Source organism: Thalassophryne amazonica, chromosome 5 (assembly GCF_902500255.1).
Source record: "Thalassophryne amazonica chromosome 5, fThaAma1.1, whole genome shotgun sequence".
Lineage (NCBI taxonomy): Eukaryota > Metazoa > Chordata > Actinopteri > Batrachoidiformes > Batrachoididae > Thalassophryne > Thalassophryne amazonica.
In genome coordinates this window covers 98804690-98828650 of record NC_047107.1, presented here as the reverse complement: position 1 = coordinate 98828650, position 23961 = coordinate 98804690, and the positions used below count along the sequence as shown (strand labels likewise).

The following is a 23961-nucleotide window of genomic DNA, read 5'->3' as shown; positions in this document are numbered from 1 at the left end:
GCCGTCGTATTAATTGTTTTGTAGTATAATCAAAAAGTGTTACAGTGGTCCCTCGTTTATCGTGGGAGTTATGTTCTAAAAATAGCCCGCAAAAAGCGAAGTCCGCGAAGTAGTCAGCGTTACTTTTTTTATAATTATTATAGACGTTTTAAAGCTGTAAAACACCTGTAAAACCACTTTATACACTTTTCTCAATCAGGCATGAACATTTTCTCACTTTTCTCTCATGTGTAAACACTCAAAGTTCAAACCTTAGTAGAAAAATAAGACCAAACTGTTTTCAGGCCCAAACATTTGTTTGAGAAATAAAAATAGAACGTTTTCCTATAAATATTATGATGGCTTTTAGAACTAACAAATTCAATTTTAACGATCAACATACGAGGTTGGACACATAAGAAATTATTAATAGTGACTGACCAGTATTTCACAGTTCCTCTGATCGCGCCTCTTCGTCCTGGCGCCGCGCCTTTTTCCACTGAGTCAAACCTCGCTGCAGGTCTCTTTTTCCGAGTGAAGAACAGTTATGGGTAGTTGTTGGCACTCTTTTTTCTTCTGGGCGAGAAGATTCTTATAAACAGACACGCAGACTACAATGCACTGTAAAAAAGAGCATGCAAAATTGGACAAAAAAAATCTGCGAAACTGCGAGGCCGCGAAAGGTCAATCAATCAATCAATCAATTTTATTTATATAGCGCCAAATCACAACAAACAGTTGCCCCAAGGCGCTTTATATTGTAAGGCAAGGCCATACAATAATTACATAAAAACCCCAACGGTCAAAACGACCCCCTGTGAGCAAGCACTTGGTGACAGTGGGAAGGAAAAACTCCCTTTTAACAGGAAGAAACCTCCAGCAGAACCAGGCTCAGGGAGGGGCAGTCTTCTGCTGGGACTGGTTGGGGCTGAGGGAGAGAACCAGAAAAAAGACATGCTGTGGAGGGGAGCAGAGATCAATCACTAATGATAAAATGCAGAGTGGTGCATACAGAGCAAAAAGAGAAAGAAACACACAGTGCATCATGGGAACCCCCCAGCAGTCTAAGTCTATAGCAGCATAACTAAGGGATGGTTCAGGGTCACCTGATCCAGCCCTAACTATAAGCTTTAGCAAAAAGGAAAGTTTTAAGCCTAATCTTAAAAGTAGAGAGGGTGTCTGTCTCCCTGATCTGAATTGGGAGCTGGTTCCACAGGAGAGGAGCCTGAAAGCTGAAGGCTCTACCTCCCATTCTACTCTTACAAACCCTAGGAACTACAAGTAAGCCTGCAGTCTGAGAGCGAAGTGCTCTATTGGGGTGAAAGGTGAACCGCGTTATAGCAAGGGACCACTGTATTCTCTTTTCACATGACAATAATTCTTGATGTGGATATTTGCTATCTCAATTAATAAGACATGCCTAATTTTTCAGATTTCTTTATTTTTAAAATGTATTTCTTTATTTATTTTATTGTAACAAATGAATGGAGAAGACAAAACCTGATTGCAGCACAGGCGAAGGGAATGACAACACTACAGTTGTAATTATCAATTCCATTGTCTAAAACGATCACACCACATAAAGTTAAACTCAGCGCTGCTCTGGCTCCAGGCTCGAAGTCTGGAGAAAAAGGCGAGCAGCGCTTTCTTTGCGGCCAGCGCTGTGGCCACTGATCGTGCTTGAGACCAACAATCCCGCAAAAGCGGGATTTGTATTAATTATTATGTAGTATAATCAGGAAAGTGTTATTTATGTAACATATGCATTGCTTTGTATAATGGCACTGTTTATCATGTTGATCATTTTCATTTTTATGTGGATTCCAGTGCTGGTTCATTTTGGTATATAATTTACATCACCTCTCGACCTGGTGTATATTTTCAGTGCACCATACGCCAACAACCACATGGATAAATGCCAAGTAGTGCAGCCATTTTGGCGTACACCCCATATACGCTCAAATATCGCCGTACGCAACGTTGATACATGAGGCCCAGTATTCATAACTTGTAATCTAACATGAGTCAACATGGTCTGCTTATTCATTTATTTTTTGTTGTTGTTTTTATTAATAATTGTCTTTAAATATTGGAGGTTCCACCTTCTAGAGCTTTTTTCTGAAAATGTAGCCGTTTGTTTTAGAGTTATTTAGAATTCTTGTGATTCTTTGCCTTCCATTTCATTGCAGACAATATGAACACAAGCTATTGCATGTTTTCTGTTGTCAACTTATAGCACAGCACTGGGAGCTTGCACTAGTGCTGTGTACTCCTGTATCCACCACACTATAAACTCCCCTGATTCCTGGATAGCAAATAGACATCGGGTGCATTCCCACCTTATAATTTTAACCATCTGTCTGATGCAGTGACATGACGTGTCTCTGTGACTTTTTCAATTTATTGGCTCCTCAACACTGAAGCACTTGCATGTTAGATTGTACACACTAAAATGTGTCACATGGTCAAAATGTTATGGCTCATAGTACTCCTCATCTTACTCTCCCTAGGTAACCATTCCTTTGACACAAGCATTCCTCTGGTATGACTATCAGATCAGTGCTGGTGCAGCACATTACTGCATCCACCATAGAACCACCTTGGGTCCTGGATGGCAACCTTCAAGGCAGACCACCAGTTCACACCCACCTCTCAAACATAATTATCTGCATGTATGTATTGATCTCAAACCCAAATGTCTTCAGTGAAAAAAATAAACAAATTAAGTGGCCTTCCAATAATTTTGGAAAGAAACTGAAAATATAAATCCACTTATTATTATTATTATTATTCAAATAGGAATACTACAACTTTCAAAATGCAAACTTGTAGGCAAATGCTGCACTCACATGTTGACTGTAGAAAAACCAGTCATTGTATCATCCATGGTGGCAGAAGGTAAATAATGACCTGAGACACTGTCATTTATCTGTGTTAATGACAAGTTCAGTAATTGCCCTAATTGAAAGATCCAACAGAGTTGTAGCGTTTCATACAACCATGCATTTAAACAGGAAGCTCTGGCATTGATGATTATATTTTAGTTATGGTACAGCTTAATGCTGCTTTCCTGATATCAAACCTGGTGTCTCTGCCCTTAAACAGCCCATTTGTCACAGTCTGTCTTTCCAAATCATTAAAGATCAGTATCTAATTTGAAGTTGAAAATGTTAAACTTTTAACATTAAGTGCCACTGTGATGCATGGTTTCTGTGGTCATAGCCAGTGGTGGTGGAAATTTCCATCGTGTTCTCACTGAAAACAATAGAACACATAGTTTAGGGCCCCTTCACACACAGTGCGAATTTAGTTGTTTTGAGCATAAAGTGTGCATGAAGCAGGAATCAGATACAAAACATGTAGAATTGTAGCTGCTTCCAACACCCTTGTACACCTGTTGCTACAACTATTTGCGCAAACCAGTGGCTGAAAGGACAGAGTGTACACTGTGCGAGTCCATCTAACCTTCTCACAGCAGGTGTCGGCCAAATTCAACGCACGAACATCTAACACCACTCTTTTGGCACTTAGAAAATGTGTGGCCATTCACGCTATTAACATGACAACAGTCAGCAGACAATCACTGTTGTGCTGGCAGTGAAATTTGTCCCCTACGAGTGTGGCTTTGCAAACAGACCACAATGACATGTTGGGTGTGTGTGCTGGACTGACAGGAAGTGTGGCTCCGACATAAGTGGCTTCTGGATGGTGGAGATCTGTCATTCTGGACATCCCAGCTGGACAACACATGTGTTTGGACAGACATGGACTAACAACTGTCCACTGTGATGTACACATGTCTACTTGCTGTCATCATGTGAACATAAAAAAATAGCGATGGTAGCTCAGTGGTAAAGTTTCTGACTGGCAATCAGAGCTTTTGGAAAGCGCAGGTTTGAATCCCATGGGTGACATGATTTTTTTGTTTGTTTTTTTTTCACATCACGAACCACCGACCCAGCACCCTGTTGGCAGACTACGGTGATGCCTCACTGGCAGAGAACCTCAATAGCTTCTTTGCCCGTTTTGAGGTGCAGCCACCAGAGACAGTCATCGTCCCCTCACCTGCCCTCAACAGCCATGCCCTCACGGTGGAGGAACAGGAGGTGAGGCGGGTGTTGAGGGGGTGAATTCAAGGAAAGCTGCGGGTCCGGACGGTGTCTCGGGATGTGTGTTGAGGGGATGTGCAGCTCAGTTAGCTGGTGTGGTTACAAACATTTTCAACCAGTCCCTGAGCTAGGCTGCTGTCCCCCCTGTTTGAAGTCCTCTATTATTGTCCCCCTCCCTAAGAAGACCAGGATCAGTGATCTGAATGACTATCCCCCGGTGGCACTAATTCCAATTATTATGAAGTGCTTTGAAAAGTTAGTCCGGGCCTACATCACTTCCTCCCTTACCCCTGGGTTTGACCCTCACCAGTTTGCTTATCATGCAAGCAGGTTCACGGAGGATGCCATCATTATGGCTCTACATGCTGCTCTGTCCCATCTGGAGCAGCAGGGGAGCTACAATAGTGTTCAGAATAATAGTAGTGTTATGTAACTAAAAACATTAAACCAGGTTTTGAGTATATTTCTTATTGTTACATGGGAAACAAGGTACCAGTAGATTCAGTAGATTCTCACAAATCCAACAAGACCAAGCATTCATGATATGCACACTCTTAAGGCTATGAAATTGGGCTATTAGTAAAAAAAAAAAAGTAGAAAAGGGGGTGTTCACAATAATAGTAGTGTTGCATTCAGTCAGTGAGTTCATCAATTTTGTGGAACAAACAGGTGTGAATCAGGTGTCCCCTATGTCAGGATGAAGCCAGCACCTGTTGGAACATGCTTTTCTCTATGAAAGCCTGAGGAAAATGGGACGTTCAAGACATTGTTCATAAGAACAGCGTAGTTTGATTAAAAAGTTGATTGGAGAGGGGAAAACTTATATGCAGGTGCAAAAAATTATAGGCTGTCATCTACAATGATCTTCCAATGCTTTAAAAACCAGACAAAAATAAACAGAGATGCGTGGAATAAAACGGAAAACAACCATCAAAATGGATAGAAGAATAACCAGAATGGCAAAGGCTCACCCATTGATCAGCTCCAGGTTGAACAAAAACAGTCTGGAGTTACCTGTAAGTGCAGTGACAGAAGATGCCTGTTTGAAGCTAATTTATTTGCAAGAATCCCCCGCAAAGTCCCTCTGTTAAATAAAAGACATGTGCAGAAGAGGTTACAATTTGCCAAAGAACACATCTACTGGCCTAACGAGAAATGGAGGAATATTTTGTGGACTGATGAGAGTAAAATTCTTCTTTTTGGGTCCAAGGGCCGCAGACAGTTTGTGAGACGACCCCCAAAATCTGAATTCAAGCCACAGTTCACAGTGAAGACAGTGAAGCATGGTGGTGCAAGCATCATGATATGGGCATGTTTCTCCTACTATGGTGTTGGGCCTATATATCGCATACCAGGCATCATGGATCAGTTTGGATATGTCAAAATACTTGAAGAGGTCATGTTGCCTTATGCTGAAGAGGACATGCCCTTGAAATGGATGTTTCAACAAGACAATGACCCAAGCACACTAGTAAATGAGCAAAATCTTGGTTCCAAACCAACAAAATGAATGCCTCGCAGATGTGAAGAAATCATGAAAACCTGTGGTTATACAACTAAATACTAGTTTAGTGATTCACAGGATTGCTAAAAAATCAGTTTGAACATAATACTTTGGAGTTTGTAGCACCAACAGCAGATACTACTATTATTGTGAACACCCGCTTTCTACTTTTTTTACTAATAGCCAATTTCATAGCTTTAAGAGTGTGCATATCATGAATGCTTGGTCTTGTTGGATTTGTGAGAATTTACTGAATCTACTGGTACCTTGTTCCCCATGTAACAGTAAGAAATATACTCAAAACCTGGATTAATCTTTTTAGTCACATTGCACTACTATTATTCTGAACACTGCTCTTTGTGGACTTTAGCTCAGCATTTAATACCATCCTTCCAAGCAGACTGGTGATTAAGTTGTTGGACCTGGGGGTGTCCCACGCAATTTACTGGTGGATCTTGGACTTTCCTCACAGACCGCTCTCAGAGGTTTGAGAGTTGACCCTCACATTTCTTCAGCCATTAGCCTCAGCACCGGCTCCCCTCAGGGCTGTGTGCTGAGTCCTTTGCTCTACACCCTCTTCACCTATTACTTCACCCCCTCTCACTTCAGCAACAATATCATTAAGTTTGCTGATGACATTACTGTGGGTGGGACTCATTTCTGGTGAGGATGAGTCCACCTATAGAGAGGAGGTGCAGCAGTTGTCGGTCTGGGGACTGTGTGGAGTGGGTCTCTGAATTTCATTTTCTGGGTGTGTATTTGAGAGACAACCTGACTTGGAGCACAAACACTATGGCTACCATCAAGAAGGCACAGCAGAGACTCTATTTCCTGAGGGTTCTCAGGAATAACCATCTGCCACAGAGACTGCTGGTGTCCTTCTATCGCTGCTCCATAGAGAGCATTTTGATCTACTGTCAGTGTGTGGTTTTCCAGCTGCACAGTCACAGACAGTAAAATCACCAGTGTTAAAGTAACACTGCCAGTGTTAATTTAACACTGGCAGTGTTAGTTTTACACAGTGGTGGGCACACTTCCGATAATCTGATAACAGATAATTATTGAAGATAATGTTTTCATTATCGGATTATCTTTTTAGATAACTTTAAAAACCATTATCGGACCAATTATCTTCCGATTAATTTTTGTCCGGTAACTTTTAGACCGATAAACAAAGTAAACAAAACTGAACAATAACAAGCACTTTTAAAATTTAAAATCAGTTCAGCACCTACCTGTTAAAAGTTATGTAACAGATGGACAGTTATACCCTCTGCTAACAGAAGAGAGCTGCTTCTATTAAAAGCATTTCTATCCTCTGTAGACAAAGGCCAAATGGCCACAAAAAAAAAAATAATAATAATAATTTTCTTTAACACCATACCGATATGCTGGCAATATCACCTAAGTCATCCAGAGGCATACATTTTTAACTTATGGTTCAAATTTTAACCAAACTAATTTTGGACAAGTTATTAAGAAAATATCAGATATATGTTTTAGTTTTAAAGTAATGTGCTAATTTTTAAGGTTTTGTGAGCACATGCTGTGTCCAGCAGTGCATTATGGGTAGGATGATGTAATCTCAGTACCATCACGACAGGACAATTGCATTTCAGACACTCTGTTCAGGCTTCACAGACAACAGTATTAAACTCTAGTGCCTAAAACTCTCGTGAATATATTCTCTGGGTTTATAGACGTTGTTATTGTATTTGCGTTTGTTAAATTCCACACATTTTAAATGTAGCAGACAGGGATTATCTGGAATTTTGTTTTCAAGGCCTCTACTGCCATCTACTGACCATAGTGTTCATGGCAGTATTCGCCTTAAGTACTAAGCGTCTGGGCACCAAATCAACTTTTTGGCTTTGCAAATGCTTTTTTTTTTTTTACAAATGAAGTTTAAAAACAAAACAACAGCAAAAAATTAATAAATAAATAACATTACAAGACAGCTCTGCGGTGTTTGCACAGGCACAGTGCGAGTGGTTAAATGCTTGTAGCTCTTCAGCAGCAGGATACCCTCATGACGGCCCGACCAGAATAATATCAAACAGGTTTGATTTTCATTGGACCATATGATCGGCGATCAGGAGGTGGTCCTGAGATGTTAAACGCAGCTTGTTACTCCATGTACACTACACGATGCAGGACGCGCGATTAACCTGAAACTCGGTCCAAAAAATTCCTGCATGAAAAATCATCTTGCACAGTGTAAAGCATGTTTTACATCATAATACGTGCGCACATTCTCTCCACATGCAAAACATTTTGCGATGACACTTCCAGTGCTCCGTAAAAATTCCTGTTTTTACAAATAAAAAAATGGAATATTTTACAAAAGCACATTTATCTGTAAACACCAACACATGACAGACGTCACATTAACGTGTTGGTTTACATAATGAATGACTGAACCAATCAGTGTTTAGCAGAGGCACTTTTACCCAGAATCCTTTGCGATCTGTCTGTGTTTGTTACAAAACCTCAGAATTAGTGCATTATTCAACATTAAAAGATATATGCTATATTTTAACTTTGTACAAATGACAGAATTGGACATTATGGAGTTATTCTATCGGTATTAATGTTATATATAAATCAAAACCATAAGTCAGCATGACTTTATTTTTCAAGACCTCCGCCTGACCGGAGCATTGTGATTGATAGAGAGCTAGCTTTAGAGCTGCTCTCAGAGTGCGTTTGTGCTGGGAGCTCTGTAGTAAACAAGCGCTTCTAGCAGGGGCAGAATGTTCAAAGACAAAAGTGTGGTCTCATTGTTTGGGTCTGTTGTTACTTTTAATATTACTAGAAGCTATTGTGGCATTAAAACTTAAATTCATTTTATTAGTAGTTGTCAATGTACCAGAGACAATATTGGAATTTATTGGTTATCTGTAACTTCTGATACATTTTTGGGTGGTTTATTGTTTTATCTTTATCGAAGACAACTTTTCAGTTATCTGATTATCTGTTATTGAAGTTAATTTTTTGGTTATCTGTGCCCACCACTGGTTTTACACTGATAATTTTACTGTGCAGAGGGTCGTCACCACAGCCCAGAAGATCACTGGTTGTCTCTTGCCTTCGTTGGAGGAACTGTATACGAGTTGTTGTCTCAGGAAGGCAAGGACTATAATCAGAGATCCCTCCCATCCTGGATACTATTTGTTTGAATTACTGCCATCAGGCAGACGATACCGGGCACTCAAGGCCAGAACAAACAGACTTAAAAATAGCTTTATGGGAAGAGCTATTTGTACACTGAACTCTGCTGGACCTGCCATTTTGTGATTGCGATTGAGTATTTTTAACTAGGTTCTATGTAGAATTTTTTAGGGTATTTATTTATTTAATTGTGCTTTTAAGAGATTGTTTTAATTTCATTGTCATGCACAGTATTTTTTTCTGGTGTCATGTACAATGATGATAATAAATTCTATTCTATTCTATTCACATCACACTGCTGCTCACACTGTGTTCCCGTGTGCACAAAACCATTGCAATATGTTTTTTTTTTTTTTCTTCACAGCACTGTGTTCCCAAGTGCACAAAAGTTCCCAAGTGCCCGCTGCACTGGCATTGTGCACACCTGCTTGTCGGCGTGATGTTTCATGGTGCGCTCGTAGGAGCTGTTCGTACAGGAGTTGCCCTGAGTTTTACATATTCGCACTATGTGTGGGCCCTTACCATCTGCCACTTCCAGCCAACAAGTGCATGCATTTTGTTTTGTTGTCCGCTTTGAAAATGTATTTACGAACAGCTTATTTCTTTAAATAACAATGGTGGTAACTCCAGGATTTTTTGTTATGGCAAATGTATCCATCTGCCATTTAAAACAGTAGATATCACTGTTTCTGGGGTGCAATCATGTAAAGAGCTGCTTGACAGATATGCGGTTACATGCATTCCGCTTTGCCAGATATGCAGCAGCCTCTTCGTGTCTGCACGCAACAGAAGGACAGCACTCCAGGTGTCACCTTGGATAAGAGCAGACACGAGTTGAAGTGAGAGTTGGAAGCTATGACAGTGAGAACAACAGAATGAAACCTGGTAGAATCAGTTTTATATTGCACACTTTTGCCAGTCTCAAATACATTTTAAGTTTTGTTTCTGTTGATTTTGTTTTATGTCTCAACTAGCACCATGCCTATTTGGGTAATTATCATGTTTGAAGTGTGTGAGCCTAACTGTGAGTATAATTATAACTTTGTATAATTATAACTTTGAGTATAATTTCCTAAGAGTTTGTAGAATGGGTGCTACGACAGACTGGCGTCCTGTTCAGAGTATACCCCGCCTCACGCCTTATGACTGCTGGGATAGGATCCAGCCCCCCGTGACCCTTAATTGGAGTAAACGGTTGAAAATGAGTGCATGAGTGAGTTTGTAGAACATCTCACCAGATGATATTTGTCATACATTTGGCTTAAGTGTTGTTGAATAAACTAGAAGATGTTCAAATAGTAACGCAAAATACCATGGGAGTACACGGGTATGTTTAAGTCCATACCAATATGTTTGAATGTCTGACTTTGTGTTTTATTTATTGTTATGGCAGAACATGGTCTTATAGGGAATCATATCTTTTTCAATTTAAAGGGTAGATCAGTGTCTGAGGGAATTAAGGGTATCCTAGGAAGGACTGCTTTATTTGACAGCTTTTGTCATTTGAGATGTTGAATTCAGTGGCGTTGTGATGGGTTTTTGTAGATCTTGTGATGGAATGAAGTGAATTATCTCAGCCAGAACTGAAACAGATTATTTGCTTATGGAGTAAATGTGTGACATCCATTGTGCTGCTGTGACAGTTTATTCAGAGGAGACTTATATGTGCTTATACGACAGTTTGTTACAGTTATATACAACTGTATTTACACTTGTCCATAACACATTTCCAATTTTTCGTTTTAACTCTCTATTTCCAAATCTCTGCACTTGCATGTAGACTAACAGATTAGCTTATCAAAAATTATATTTAAATGGGACATGTGCAAAATTGTTTTGAATCACTTGAAAGTGAAATTTTGAGTTTTGGGGTAGTTAGTTCAACAATCAACAAAACTACGTTGAAGACGTCTTTTTTAAATTTAACCAGGGATTCCCACAAGGACGGCATGGTGGATTAGTGGTCAGCACTGTTGCCTGTCCTCCCACGTTCATGTGGGTTCCCTCCGGGTGCTCCAGGTTCCTCCTACTTCCAAAGACATTAGTTAGGTGTAGACGTTAGGTGGATTAGAACTTTTAATTGACCATAGATGTGCATGTAAGTGTGAATGAGTTTGTTTGTCTATATGTGGCCCTGTGTACCCTGTCTGTTGCCCTATGTCTGCTGGGATAGGCTCCAGCCCCCTTACCCCATGACCCTTGATTGGAGTAAGTGAGTATTAAAAATGAATGAATCTATGAATGAGTCCATGATTCCCACAGGATGGGTTGTGGTACCCTGCTGGGCCATGAAGGTACAGCAGATGGGCCTTGAAAAAAGAAAAGAAACCCTGTTTTGGCCTATGGGGTTCCGTACTTATCCCCCGAATCCATTGCATGAAGCATAATATGCTTCAAGCAATTATTATGCAAATTCTGACTCACCTCTCTGCTGCTTGCAATTGCTGACTGAGAGTCTACCTCCTCCACTCTACCACTCCTGGTTGGTCCCTCTCTGATGCTCATGTTGCTGGCCAGAAACGTGACCTCCCTCCACTGAGTTCAATGTACCTCTAGGCAGTCAAATAGATTCAATGTTTTAACAGATTCTAGTTTCCTGCGTCTTAATTTGAGGATAAATAATGGTTAAAATTAACAAATCATATAATGTTTACATGGTGGTGTTGAGTAGGAACCACATCAATAACAGCATATTTATCCACCTTTTATGACTGCTGCCGAGTGACTGAGGAGGATTGAAGAACATGATTAGTCTGTAGAGATGAGATCTCAAAATGGCCTGATTTCAGTACATGTTTATTCCAAAATAGACTTTTGTTCAGAAGACAGTTGATTACTTTTTTAGAGGGCTCTGGACTCATTCTTTTTTTTTTACCTCTTGTAATATTTGTGACAAATGATCTTTTAAAGAATTCCACACCAGTGTTCTGATGTGTCTGTGTTTCCGCACCAGACAGCGCTGTTGCAGGGAAACCTAGAATAGCAAGTTTGAGAAAACTTTTCTGATTTTTCTTTTTCAAGATTTTTTTCATCTCCCTCCCCAGTCCTGCCCTCCTTAAAATAACAACAACAAAAACAACACACACATTTGTTCTCTCACACTGCATAGAAAGATTATCTCCAGACACAACTAGATATAATGGACCCGGAAAAGAGGACTGACCACTAAAGGGCATCACTGCACCCTGATTTGTTGTTTTAGCAATTTACCAAAAACTCGGATTGCTGTAATGCTGGTGTTGTCAGTCTGAGTGTGCGAGTCTGATGCTGACGTAAATATGTAAATGCAAAATGTAAATGCAAAAATGTAAATAAAAACAGAATCCAATGATTTGCAAATCTTCTTCAACCTATATTCAATTGAATACACCATGAAGACAAGATATTTAATGTTCAAACTGATAAACTTTATTGTTTTTGTGCAAACATTTGCTCATTTTGAAATGAATGCCTGCAACACATTTCAAAAAAGTTGGGACGGGGCAACAAAAGACTGGGAATGGTTGGATGGATGGATGAAATTTATTGTCATTGTCATTACAAGTGCAACAACAATGAGATTACATCCACACTCACATTACCACAGAAAACAGCAATTAATCCACAATTATTACTTGTTTACCGTAATAATGGCACACATCAGAATTAAGACAGCACATAAACATTTGACATTGTTTATGTGCACTAAACTTGAAACAGTCGGTTATCCAAATTGAGGCGATGTGAGTGTGTGGTAGCCGCTGCAACTGGAGTCGCGCCGCCGCTAGCTTGGGGGGAACGGGGACCTGCCGCAGCTAAAACCGCGCAGCCCCCAGAGGGGAAAGGGGTGGCATGAGCAGTGGCTGGGATGGGGTGTGTGATGGGGGACAGGAGGTGAGGTAGAAGGGAAAGTGGAGCATGCTTCAGTCTTTGTCCATGTGTGAGTCTGTATGCCCTTGTGTACTGGAGTAAGAAAGATAAGGAGGCAGCCAATCTTCCCAAGGCCATAGAAATTCTTCTGGAGGATAAACAATGGGCATTTTATCCTTGACAGGCTGATAAGCCTGCCGTGTTTGTGGTAGAGCAGTGAAAAACACTTTTCCAGCTTCACATGAACAAACCAAAACCCAATTATGAAAAATTCCCCGGCCTCTGAAATCTTCTCCTGCAAGGCACGCATTTGCTCCGAGATGTTATCCAATTTGCATCTGAGTTCAAGGGTTAACGCAGTCTGAGAATGCATCGCCTTGCCCAATTCATTAATCATGACGGACAAGTGAGGGGTCGTGGTTTTGGCGGCAGCCGTCTTGCCAATCTTCCGGTAGGTCAGGGCAGCACATAAGACAATAAGTACCAGCCCTCCTACTATGAATCCAAATATAAATAAATCCTTGACGTCCTCCACAGAGAAAGACGGAAAGCATGCGACCCGCCAAGTCTCCCAGGTGTCGAGAACATAGCCCGCAGGGTAAGTTCCATCCAGGCATGCAGGGTCCCCTGGCCCTGATCTTCTTGTAGAAAAAATGATGTCAATAGTGTTCAGAAACCAGCTGATCAATTCCATGATTAATCCAATATAGTTTGAAGAATTCACAGCCTGGTGAAGTACGGACTTTCAAGGTTGGAGCAGAGATAGAGAAGAGAGGAGGGGATGCGACCGCCCTCGCCAGAGTCCCAAGCTGATATGCTGATATGATAAGCTGATATAATGTTGATGAATGCTCAAAAAACACCTATTTGGAACAGATGAGTGTCATGATTGGGTATAAAAGGCGCATCTCCAAAAGGCTCAGCTGTTCACAAGCAAAGATGGGGCGAAGATCACCTCTTTGAAAAAAAAAAAAATGGTCCAACAGTTTAAGAACAATGTTTCTCAACATTCAATTGCAAGGAATTTAGGGATTCCATCATCTTAATACATCAGAAGATTCAGAGAGTCTGGAGAACTTTCTACACGTAAGCAGCAAGGTCGAAAACCAACACTGAATGCCCATTACCTTCAATCCTTCAGGCAGCACTGCATTAAAAACCGACATCATTGTGTAAAGGATCGCACCGCGTGGGCTGAGGAAGACTTCAGAAAACCATTGTTAGTTAACACAGTTCGTCGCTACATCTAGAACTCCAAGTTAAAACTCTACCATGCAAAGTGAAAGCCATACATCAACAACATCCAGAAACGCTGCTGCCTTCTCTGGGTTCATTTGAAATTGAGAGATGCAAAGTGGAAAAGTGTGCTGTGGTCTGATGAGTCCACATTTCAAATTGTTTTTGGAAATCATGGATGCTGTGTCCTCCGGACAAAAGAGGAAAAAGACCGTCCAGATTGTTACCAGCACAAAGTTCAAAAGCCAGCATCTGTGATGGTATAGGGGTGTGTTAGTGCCCATGGCATGGGCAGCTTACACATCTGTGATGGCACCATCAATGCTGAAAGGTACATCCAGGTTTTGGAGCAACACATGCTGCCATCCAAGCAACATCTTTTTTCAGGGACATCCCTGCTTATTTCAGCAAGACAATGCCAAGCCACATTCTGCACATGTTTCAACAGTATGGTTTGGTAGTAAAAGAGTGCATGTACTAGACTGGCCTGCCTGCAGTCCAGACCTGTCGCCCATTGAAAATGTGTGGCGCATTATGAAGCGCAAAATACAACAACGGAGACCCTGGACTGTTGAACAACTGAAGTCGTACATCAAGCAAGAATGGGAAAGAATTCCAGCTTCAACAATTAGTGTCCTCAGTTCCCAAATGCTTATTGAGTGTTGTTAGAAGGAAAGGTGATGTAACACAGTGATAAACATAACATTGTCCCAGCTTTTTTGAAATGTGTTGCAGGCATCCATTTCAAAATGATCACATATTTGCACAAAAACAGTAAAGTTTAGCAGTTTGAACATTAGATATCTTGTCTTTGTGGTGTATTCAATTGAACATAGGTTGAAGAGGATTTGAAAATCATTGTATTCTGTTCTTATTTACATTTTACACAATGTCCCAACTTCATTGGAACTGGGGTTGTAAATGTAATGCCAGTTTCAAAAGTGTTGCAGCCGGAAGGACAATTTAGAGCTGTAGAAACAGAGAGGAGTAGTAAGGGATGCAATAACGAAACATGTACATCTGAAATAAGTGTTTTATTGAATAAAATCATCATATTGGTAATAGCACTGGCAGCCTCTGTTGCAACGTGTTCATTTGCAGATTGTACTCTTCTTTTGCAGACAGCCATATTAATTTTATGGGAAATTCTCAATAAACTCCTTAATGTAGCTGTATGTCACTTCAACATTCAGAATTTCAAATACTGCTTGGAAGGCATCACACCACGAAAGGCAATGCTGGCAGTTATCTGGGATTTAGAGCATATTTTTCCGGGGGGGTGCAGAAGCAGTGGAAAGCCAGTCAAATCAAAAACTGAAAAATCTGATGGATAGTGTACTCCTAAGAAATCCCTTCATGCAGGCCAAATGTAAGGTCAAGCAGCACCCATGTTTGTCTCACTTGTCTCCCCCACCTTTAGAACAAGCCAGTTGCACAAAGATTGAAATAAACCCATGACAGGGTTTTCTATATATTAGCAATATAATTATCAAATATTAATGTCTTTACTTTGTTTGTTAATGTCTTTACTTTGATGAACTGCCTTTGATCTTGTTTTTGATTCTGTTCTCTATTTGTCATATATACATATATGCATGTATGAGAGTTCATGCACCATTATTCTTTTAAATAATGACTCATTGTCAAAGCAGTCATATACACTGAACTGTTCAAGTAATCATTAAAACTGCTGCCACAAGAAAGTAACATTTGATCTTTGGCTTAGTGAATGTGCAGACTGTTTTACTAGAGCTATGTTTTTGCTAAGCACAGATGTGCATCTTTAATTAACAGTTCAGCCTTGAGGGAAGAGCGGTGTGACTGGCACACTGGTTCAGGGCTGGACATTGTTATGGGAAGCCTAGGAGACTGAGGGCTCAAAGCCATAACAGTTTTCATATCAACTTGAGACCAGACTTTCTGTCTTTCCATTGTTTTGTGATATTGTCACTCCTATATGCTTGTATGTAACTTTATTCAATAAATAGGAGAGGCAAATGGGCGGGGCCCTTCAGAGTGGATGCGGACGGTTATTGGCGAGGGGTCATGCCCGTTTGCTCTCTCCTGATCAGGAAATGAAATTCAGTCTCCTGCGTGATCATTCTTTGTGTTAGCTAACTGAGTTGCTCTTTTACAGATTTCAACTCTGACAACCCAGCTGCGACCACCACCCATTTTGTCAGTTTATTGACACAGACTCAAAAGAGACTTTGAATCTTATCTAAAGTATCTGGTTTGCCCAATGGTAAGTGCATCGTGCATAGTGCAAGTGCGTTTGTGGTGTTGCCAGCTCTACTTTGTACCCTGTGCCTTAGATTATGTGCTGTATAAATGGCAATGGGTTTCCACTGAATCACTTACTTGTGGGTATGTTTTGGGCATCACATGGAATTAGACAAACAGGTTATCATCCATCATTTTCCTCAAACAATCATGTGCACCAGCAATTGGTACATTGCTGTTTAGATCATGGCTCAGAGGTAAGTTTTCTGGTGAGGAAACGATTCCACATGCAACCCATCAAAGCGCATAAGCAGACATCATCCACCACAGCTCCCTGAGGTGAAGCATTTGAGTGCTTCATTCTTGCATAACCACCGCCGCCTGCTTTAGCGAGGTAAACAAAGTGGGCGATCCCTTGGCCTTTCTATCCATTGGGCCCTGATATTGTTGGCACCTACATGCTGGAGTCATGCCCAAGAAAATACACCGCATGGAAAAAATATCATACCTGACCATTCCCTGTGTGATACTCCAAAATAACTGTTTCTTTGTCACAAAATAATTCAAGGGGTACCCAAGGTTACTCTTAAAAGCCCAAAGACAACTTGTCATTCCTTTAGGTCACTAGTTATGTGAAGTTCTCCTCTGTGAGATCAATAAAATTTTTCTTTATCTTTTTCTTTAGCATCGAAGTCTCACAACCACACAATAAAACCACCAGGCACCTGGTCCCAATGCTGCAAAGGTATCAGTATTACCAAACAATAATAATTATTAAGTAATTAATTAATATAAATGTACGATGAAACCACAGTGTGATTCAAACTGTCTTTAAGATACAAAAAAAAAAAAAATTGAATTCCAGAGTAACTGGGGAAATGACATGAAATAAAAAATGCACTATTCAAAGCAAACATCTTTTCACAAAGTGAAGAGGTTCTTGCTTGTTTTCTTGTACATTTTATGCAGTAGTCACAATTCAGCAGTCGCAATTCAGGGTGGGAAATGATAAATGGATGGAGTGAGTAAGTGAAAGAAAAGCAACAAAATTTCAGAAAATCCACAAGCGATTGGAGGGGAGGGAGAGAGACAGAGAAAGGGGGGGGGGGGGGGGGGGATATATATGACATTTCCTGTGCATGTGTGGTGCTGGGGGCAGTCAAAAATATTAGTCTTTGTATGATTTTTTTTTTTCTTACAGTTTTTATTCTTTCCAAGTTTTCATTATGAATATATTTTGCATCATCTTTTGCCTCATTCCCTCTTTCCATATCTCTTTTTGTTCATAATTTACTAAAACTGCATTTCTTCACACTCTCTATTCCGCAGCACAGAACAACAACAAACTCACATACACACAAACACATGGAATGGTAAATAATTAAATAAAGGGTCCTATCTTCCACCAGCTAAAAAGCCATGCACAGTGCTACACTAGCTTCTTTGCTAGTTTCAAACCAACCTGGCACCCACATTTTTTAGATACCAAATTTATGTGCTTTACACACTATTTAACAAGTGGTTCATGTTTCCCCGCTGCTTTCTTTACGCTGCATGGCTAGGGAGGATGTAAAAACAGGGGATTGCATTCTGACAGGGAGTTCAGCAGTGGATGGACATGAATGTGTGTGCGTGTGTGGAGTGATAACATTGACTCTAGATAACACCTCTTTAACATGTGTAGCAACCAGTGCTTTGATACAAAAACACATTACATAAAAGGAAAGCTCAATGTGTGCCAAAGTACAACAGAGTTCACAACAGCAAATTTCAAGTTAAATACAAACTGAACAGTTTTTAACTTACCTTAAAAATACTGCAGGCAACTGGTGTCATACTTCCATTCATTCAGGAATTTATGTGTGAGGTTTATCTCAGTGTGCACCTAAGACAGCTGGAGCTATGTGCATCGTGATCTGTTTCCTTGGTTAAAAAAATAAACAAAAAGCCAATCCTCTCACACATCACACTTGAGTCCACTTAATACCACAGCGCCACACGCCTGATATACATAATGAACAGGATAAATGCAACTTAAGCAAATCCAAACTAAATGCTCACCTTTACATTCAGTTCATGCGACCTCAAGATAGCAGTAACAACTTGAACGCACAACAAAAGCATTTTTTATCAGCCAACTGTCAAGACTAGAGGTGGGCGATACCGGGAATTTTGGTATTGATCCGATACCAAGTAAATACAGGCCCAGTACCGATACTTTTTCATCTTTAAGCTTCATAGATCCAAAGGATCCAAAAGATGTAGGATAGAATTTCGCCAAACATTGTACGTGACAAAATACTTTATTATCACAATCAACATTTTTGTTTAAAAAAATATCACTCAACACACCTTAAAACAAAATCTCCTGAGGTAGAGGGCTGACAAACCACAATACAAGGGTGCACTGCTCTGTGTTGTGTGACAGCACAGCGCTGCTCTTACAGACAGAGTAGACTGTGATGAATCTGCGTGCTCAGCAGTCAGTGCGTGCGGGAGAGAAAAAAGCTTGAGTATCGATCTTTTTACACAAGGATCGTTCAATATCAATACCAGTGTTGGTATCGATATTAGGATCGATCCACCCACCTCTAGTCAAGACAGAATCTAAAGAGTATCAGATGGCTGGAACATATGTGAAGTCTGCACTTTAGAAAAACCAAAAGACAGCTGCATGTATAAATATGCCTGTGCAAACAATTGACATGCTTTAAGAAACAATCACACATCTGTTATCAATCCACAAGTACAGATGTAAATGCTAATGACTGCATCACTTTAAATGGCATTTGTGTGCGTTTCTCAAAATGATGTGCCACTTTTCAAAGACCTTTCACAGAGTAATCGCTGACAACTACATATTGTATAAGATGGGATGTGTGACAAAAAGCAAAGATGAAATATTTTCCAACTTTTTAAATGTTATTCATTCGCTGTGGTAGCATTTTGTTCCATATCTGCAAGTCCAACTTGCAATTATCTTTCTTCTGTTGTGGATAAAAATAACTTCTCAAACATTAGCCAGTTAGTATGGTGCAGTGCAGAAAGTCCAGCTTTAATCATCTGACAGTCACAATTTCCTTGAATTTTCTGACAGCTGAAAAGAACAAACTTTACCTTGAAGTTTACCAACTTTAATTTCTCCATCATTTGTTTTAGTTTTGCATTGAATTGCAATACATTATAATACTAATTCTTAATACAATTCCATATGCCATACATATACAAGTATTTAATTCAAGAAGTAGCTGAAAAAAATGTTGAAACAATGACCACTGTGCTTCCATATGCATACTGTTGGTGGTAAGATCACGTCCGGCTGGTGTGGTCTCACATTTGCAAAAACGACAATGGCAAATCATTCCAAAGTTACACTGTGTGATCACATAATGAAGCATTTCTATTCTGATGGGCCAGATTATGATACAAATTCTGACAAATGGTGTGGATACGAGAACGACTTGTATGCTGAGCCGAATTCATGCAAATTATGGTGTTGCTGCTTTATGGTGAGAATGAATAATTTGAATATGTGTGTGTATCTGTCATCTGCCCTTTGTGTATATGTGTGGGTAATCATGTGTCTGCCTTTGTGTCCAAGTCTGGTGTGAGCCCCATGTGTGCGTGGGCATGCGGGCTCCTGCTGTACCGCTTTGGTGTTTGTCATGTGAGTCCCGTATATGTAAATGTGTGTGTCCCTGTCTGGATCTTATGTCGGTTTTTGGGTTGAGGTCCTTATTCATTGTTTACATTTATTTACACATGGTCAGTAATCGGGGTTAAATTAATTATCTATCATGTTGTCTGTTGCTCCACGTGTTATGTTGCAGTTTTGTGCACTCCATGCTTTGGTTTTATGATCTGGTTTTACTTACACATACCTTGTGTTGTCCATTTTATCTATCATTGTGTTCCTTTAATTCCTCTCATGTTCTCCCACCCTCATTCAGTCGTCACACCTGTTGTCTATCAGTTCTCATGCTTATAAATCACACCCATCTGCTTAATCCTTTGCCAGTTGATTACGTTTGTCTTTGTCTCTTGCCGTGTGTCCTATCAGTCTTCACCTGATTTATCACGTTTGTAAATGTTTGCACCCTACTGTATTTTCTGTCAGTGGTTTTTGGTTAGTCCCTCGTTTGGTCTCTCACTTTGTCTTTTGTTGTGTTGGAGTTATTGCCACGCTGGATCACTGTTGTTATATCACTGTTGCACTGATAGCTTAAACACCTTGATTTTTTAAATTTAACTCTGTGTCGTGGCTGTCCTGCACCTTGGAGTTCTATCTGGACTCAGTATAGTGCTAAGCATAACAGGTGATACTGAGAGCTCTAAGAGCTTTAATAAATGTACACATGTACCATAGAGGACATAGGTTTACATGTACAACTACAAAGGCTAAAACTATTCAAAGTTAATTTTCCCCAGCTCTACAAGTTTAATTTTTCCAGGTAATTCATGGTTTTTATTCAAAATAATGATTAGAAGATTGATATATTTCAAATATTAATTTACTATAACAGCTTTCGCACAGCCATCCTGTTTGTGTGGAGCTGATCCCATCAGATTGCAGAAGTGAAGCAGAGTACATTCTAATAATACCTGAATGGGAGAATATTTGTGAAGCGCATGAAAATTCCTTGATTTTTTTGCATGTGAATCCTGCCCTGTGAAACAATTGTCTCTGCCCATGTTAACAAAGAAAAATACTACTCACCGCACAGCTGGTGAAATTTTTCAAGATTGTAGTTGGCAGCTACCTTCCAGGAATATGTACATATTTAGAGGCTAAAAATGCCTCTGACCAAGAATATGGTCAGACTAGAATCCACATGCATCTGGTTTTTCCCAAACAGATCTGCCATTCTTTCTGCTTGATGTGAAGGGGATGGGACAAAGGGTTTGAGGAGGAGTGGCAGAGGAGAGAAGTTTTGTTCACATCCTGATGTTTGTGATACTGTGACATCTAGTGGAAGCTGGCCACCTGTCTAAACTGAGCAATCAGGGCAGAAGGGCCTTAGTCCGGGAGGTGACCAAGAACCTGGTGGTCACACTGTCAGAGCACCAGTATTCCTCTGTGGAGAGAGGAGAACCTTCCATAAGGACAACCATCTCTGCAGCAATCCACCAATCTGGCCTGTATGGTAGAGTGGACAGAGAGAAGGCACATGGCAGCCCACCTGGGGATTGCAAAAGGCACCTGAAGTACTCTCAGACCATGAGAACCAAAATTCTCTGGTCTGATGAGACAAAGATTGAACTTTTTGGCATGAATGCCAGGTGTAATGTTTGGAGGAAACCAGGTACCATCCCAACAGTGAAGAATGGTGGTGGCAGTATCATGTTATGGGGATGTTTTTCAGCAGCAGGAACTGGAAGATTAGTCAGGATTGGGGTAAAGATGAATGCAGCAATGGACAGAGATATTCTGGATGAAAACTTGCTACAGAGAGCTCTTGACGTCAGACCTGCGTGAAGATTCCTCTTTCAGCAGAACAATAACCCTAAGCACACAGCCAAGATATCAAAGGAGTGGCTTCAGGACAACTCTGTGAATGTCCTTGAGTGGCCCAGCCAGAGCCCAGACCTAAATCTGATTGAGCATCTCTGGAGAGATCTGAAAATGGCTGTGCACCAACGCTCCGCATCCAACCAGATGGAGCTTGAGGTGCTGCAAGGAGGAATGGACAAAACTGCCCAAAACTTGCGCCAAGCTTGTGGCATCATATTCAAGAAGACTTGAGGATGTAATAGCTACCAAATGTGCATCAACAAAGTATTTAGCAAAGGGTGTGAATACTTATGTACATGTGATTTCTTGCTTTTCATTTTTAATAATTTGCAAAAATTAAAAAAAAAAATCATGTTATCAATCAACTTCAATCAACTTTTTTTTTATATAGCGCCAAATCACAACAAACAGTTGCCCCAAGGCGCTCTATATTGTAAGGCAAGGCCATACAATAATTATGAAAAACCCCAACGGTCAAAACGACCCCCTATGAGCAAGCACTTGGCTACAGTGGGAAGGAAAAACTCCCTTTTAACAGGAAGAAACCTCCAGCAGAACCAGGCTCAGGGAGGGGCAGTCTTCTGCTGAGACTGGTTGGGGCTGAGGGAGAGAACCAGGAAAAAGACATGCTGTGGAGGGGGGCAGAGATCGATCACTAATGATTAAATGCAGAGTGATGCATACGGAGCAAAAAGAGAAAGAAACAGTGCATCATGGGAACCCCCCCACAGTCTACGTCTAAAGCAGCATAACCAAGGGATGGTCCAGGGTCACCTGATCCAGCCCTAACTATAAGCCTTAGCGAAAAGGAAAGTTTTAAGCCTAATCTTAAAAGTAGAGAGGGTATCTGTCTCCCTGATCTGAATTGGGAGCTGGTTCCACAGGAGAGGAGCCTGAAAGCTGAAGGCTCTGCCTCCCATTCTACTCTTACAAACCCTAGGAACTACAAGTAAGCCTGCAGTCTGAGAGCGAAGCGCTCTAATGGGGTAATATGGTACTACGAGGTCCCTAAGATAAGATGGGACCTGATTATTCAAAACCTTATAAGTAAGAAGAAGAATTTTAAATTCTATTCTAGAATTAACAGGAAGCCAATGAAGAGAGGCCAACACGGGTGAGATATGCTCTTATCATGATTGGATGTTATGAGTAGAATTCAGAAGGACAAAATTAATTTATTACATTTTGGAAAAAGGCTGTGAAAAAAATGAAAAAAGTGAAAAAACTGAAGAGCTGTGAATACTTTCTGGATGCACCATATTACATGGAGCAGTCTTCTATCCCTACTGCCTCCCCACTGTTAGAACAATAACCGAGACCCGAGGAGGCACCTATGCTACAGTGGAAGCCCCGCTTTAGCATAGGTGCCTCTGTACAGAGGGGCTTCCTGTACAAGAGGCTGTCTGCAGACTGCTGTTTGTCCGCCAGGGCTAAGGCCAAGTGGTTGATTATGAAATCAATTTCCAGACCTTGATGGTCAACAGTGGGGAGAACAACATGGCACTCTCTGATGCCTTTCTGGATGGTCTCTCAGACAAGCTAAAGGACCACCTGGCCCCCTTGGAACTCCTGTCATGCTTAGAGGACATAATTCTTCTGTCTCATAAAGGATTGCAAGGACACAAATCTGACTGCCTCAAAGCAAACCCCTGGCTGATGGTGCCATTCCCTTGCAGCTCATCTGACTATGAACCAGTTGTCCCCAACCTAGAGTGTACCAGCTCTGTCAGTCCTGCCACCTCCTGAACCCACACAGGTGGGCTGAACTTCTTTCAATCTGGCAGAACATTGGCACTGTATGGAATCCGATCTGTGCCTCTATTGTGGGTTGATCGGCCACTTCATTGCTGCTTGCCTGGGAAGGGTGGTTTCAGCATTAAGAACAGCAACAATATTGAGCCAGACTTCTTCAAAGACACCCAGTCAGCCCTGCTTCAAGTACACATTATTTCTCCAGATGTTCAATTAGCGCTTGCTGCCTTTGTGGATTCGGGGGCAGATGATAACTTCATCTACCACAACCTGGTGCAGCAGCTCAAGAGTTCTCTCGATCCCATGCACTACCCCGTTGAGCAACGACTTGATGACTAGCTGTTGGCAACAGTCACCCAACAAATGTCCCCAATCACTCTCCACATTTCAGGTAATCATGTTGAACAGATTCAATTTTATGTCATTGACTCATTGACTAACCATTTGGTTTTAGGACCCTCCTGGCTAGTTAAACATAGTCGCCATATTGACTGGGCTTCAAGGTCTGTATCAAGTTGGTCAACATGCTGTTCTCCAGTCAGAATCTGACAGATCCCCATAGTAGCATTAAGCAGCTGATCATGGAGCCCAAGGGACTTGCAGGTGACTAGAGCTTTGTTCATACC

General features: G+C 40.8%; 1 long non-coding RNA gene across 1 annotated transcript; it reads right to left on the bottom strand.

The window, feature by feature from the left end:
• Positions 1-4384: 4384 nt before the first annotated feature.
• Positions 4385-23479, bottom strand: LOC117509845. The gene is made up of 3 exons (XR_004560560.1): positions 23468-23479; positions 5942-6189; positions 4385-4484 (listed from the first exon to the last, which is right to left on the bottom strand). It is a non-coding gene; the product is annotated as an uncharacterized LOC117509845 (long non-coding RNA).
• Positions 23480-23961: the final 482 nt, after the last annotated feature.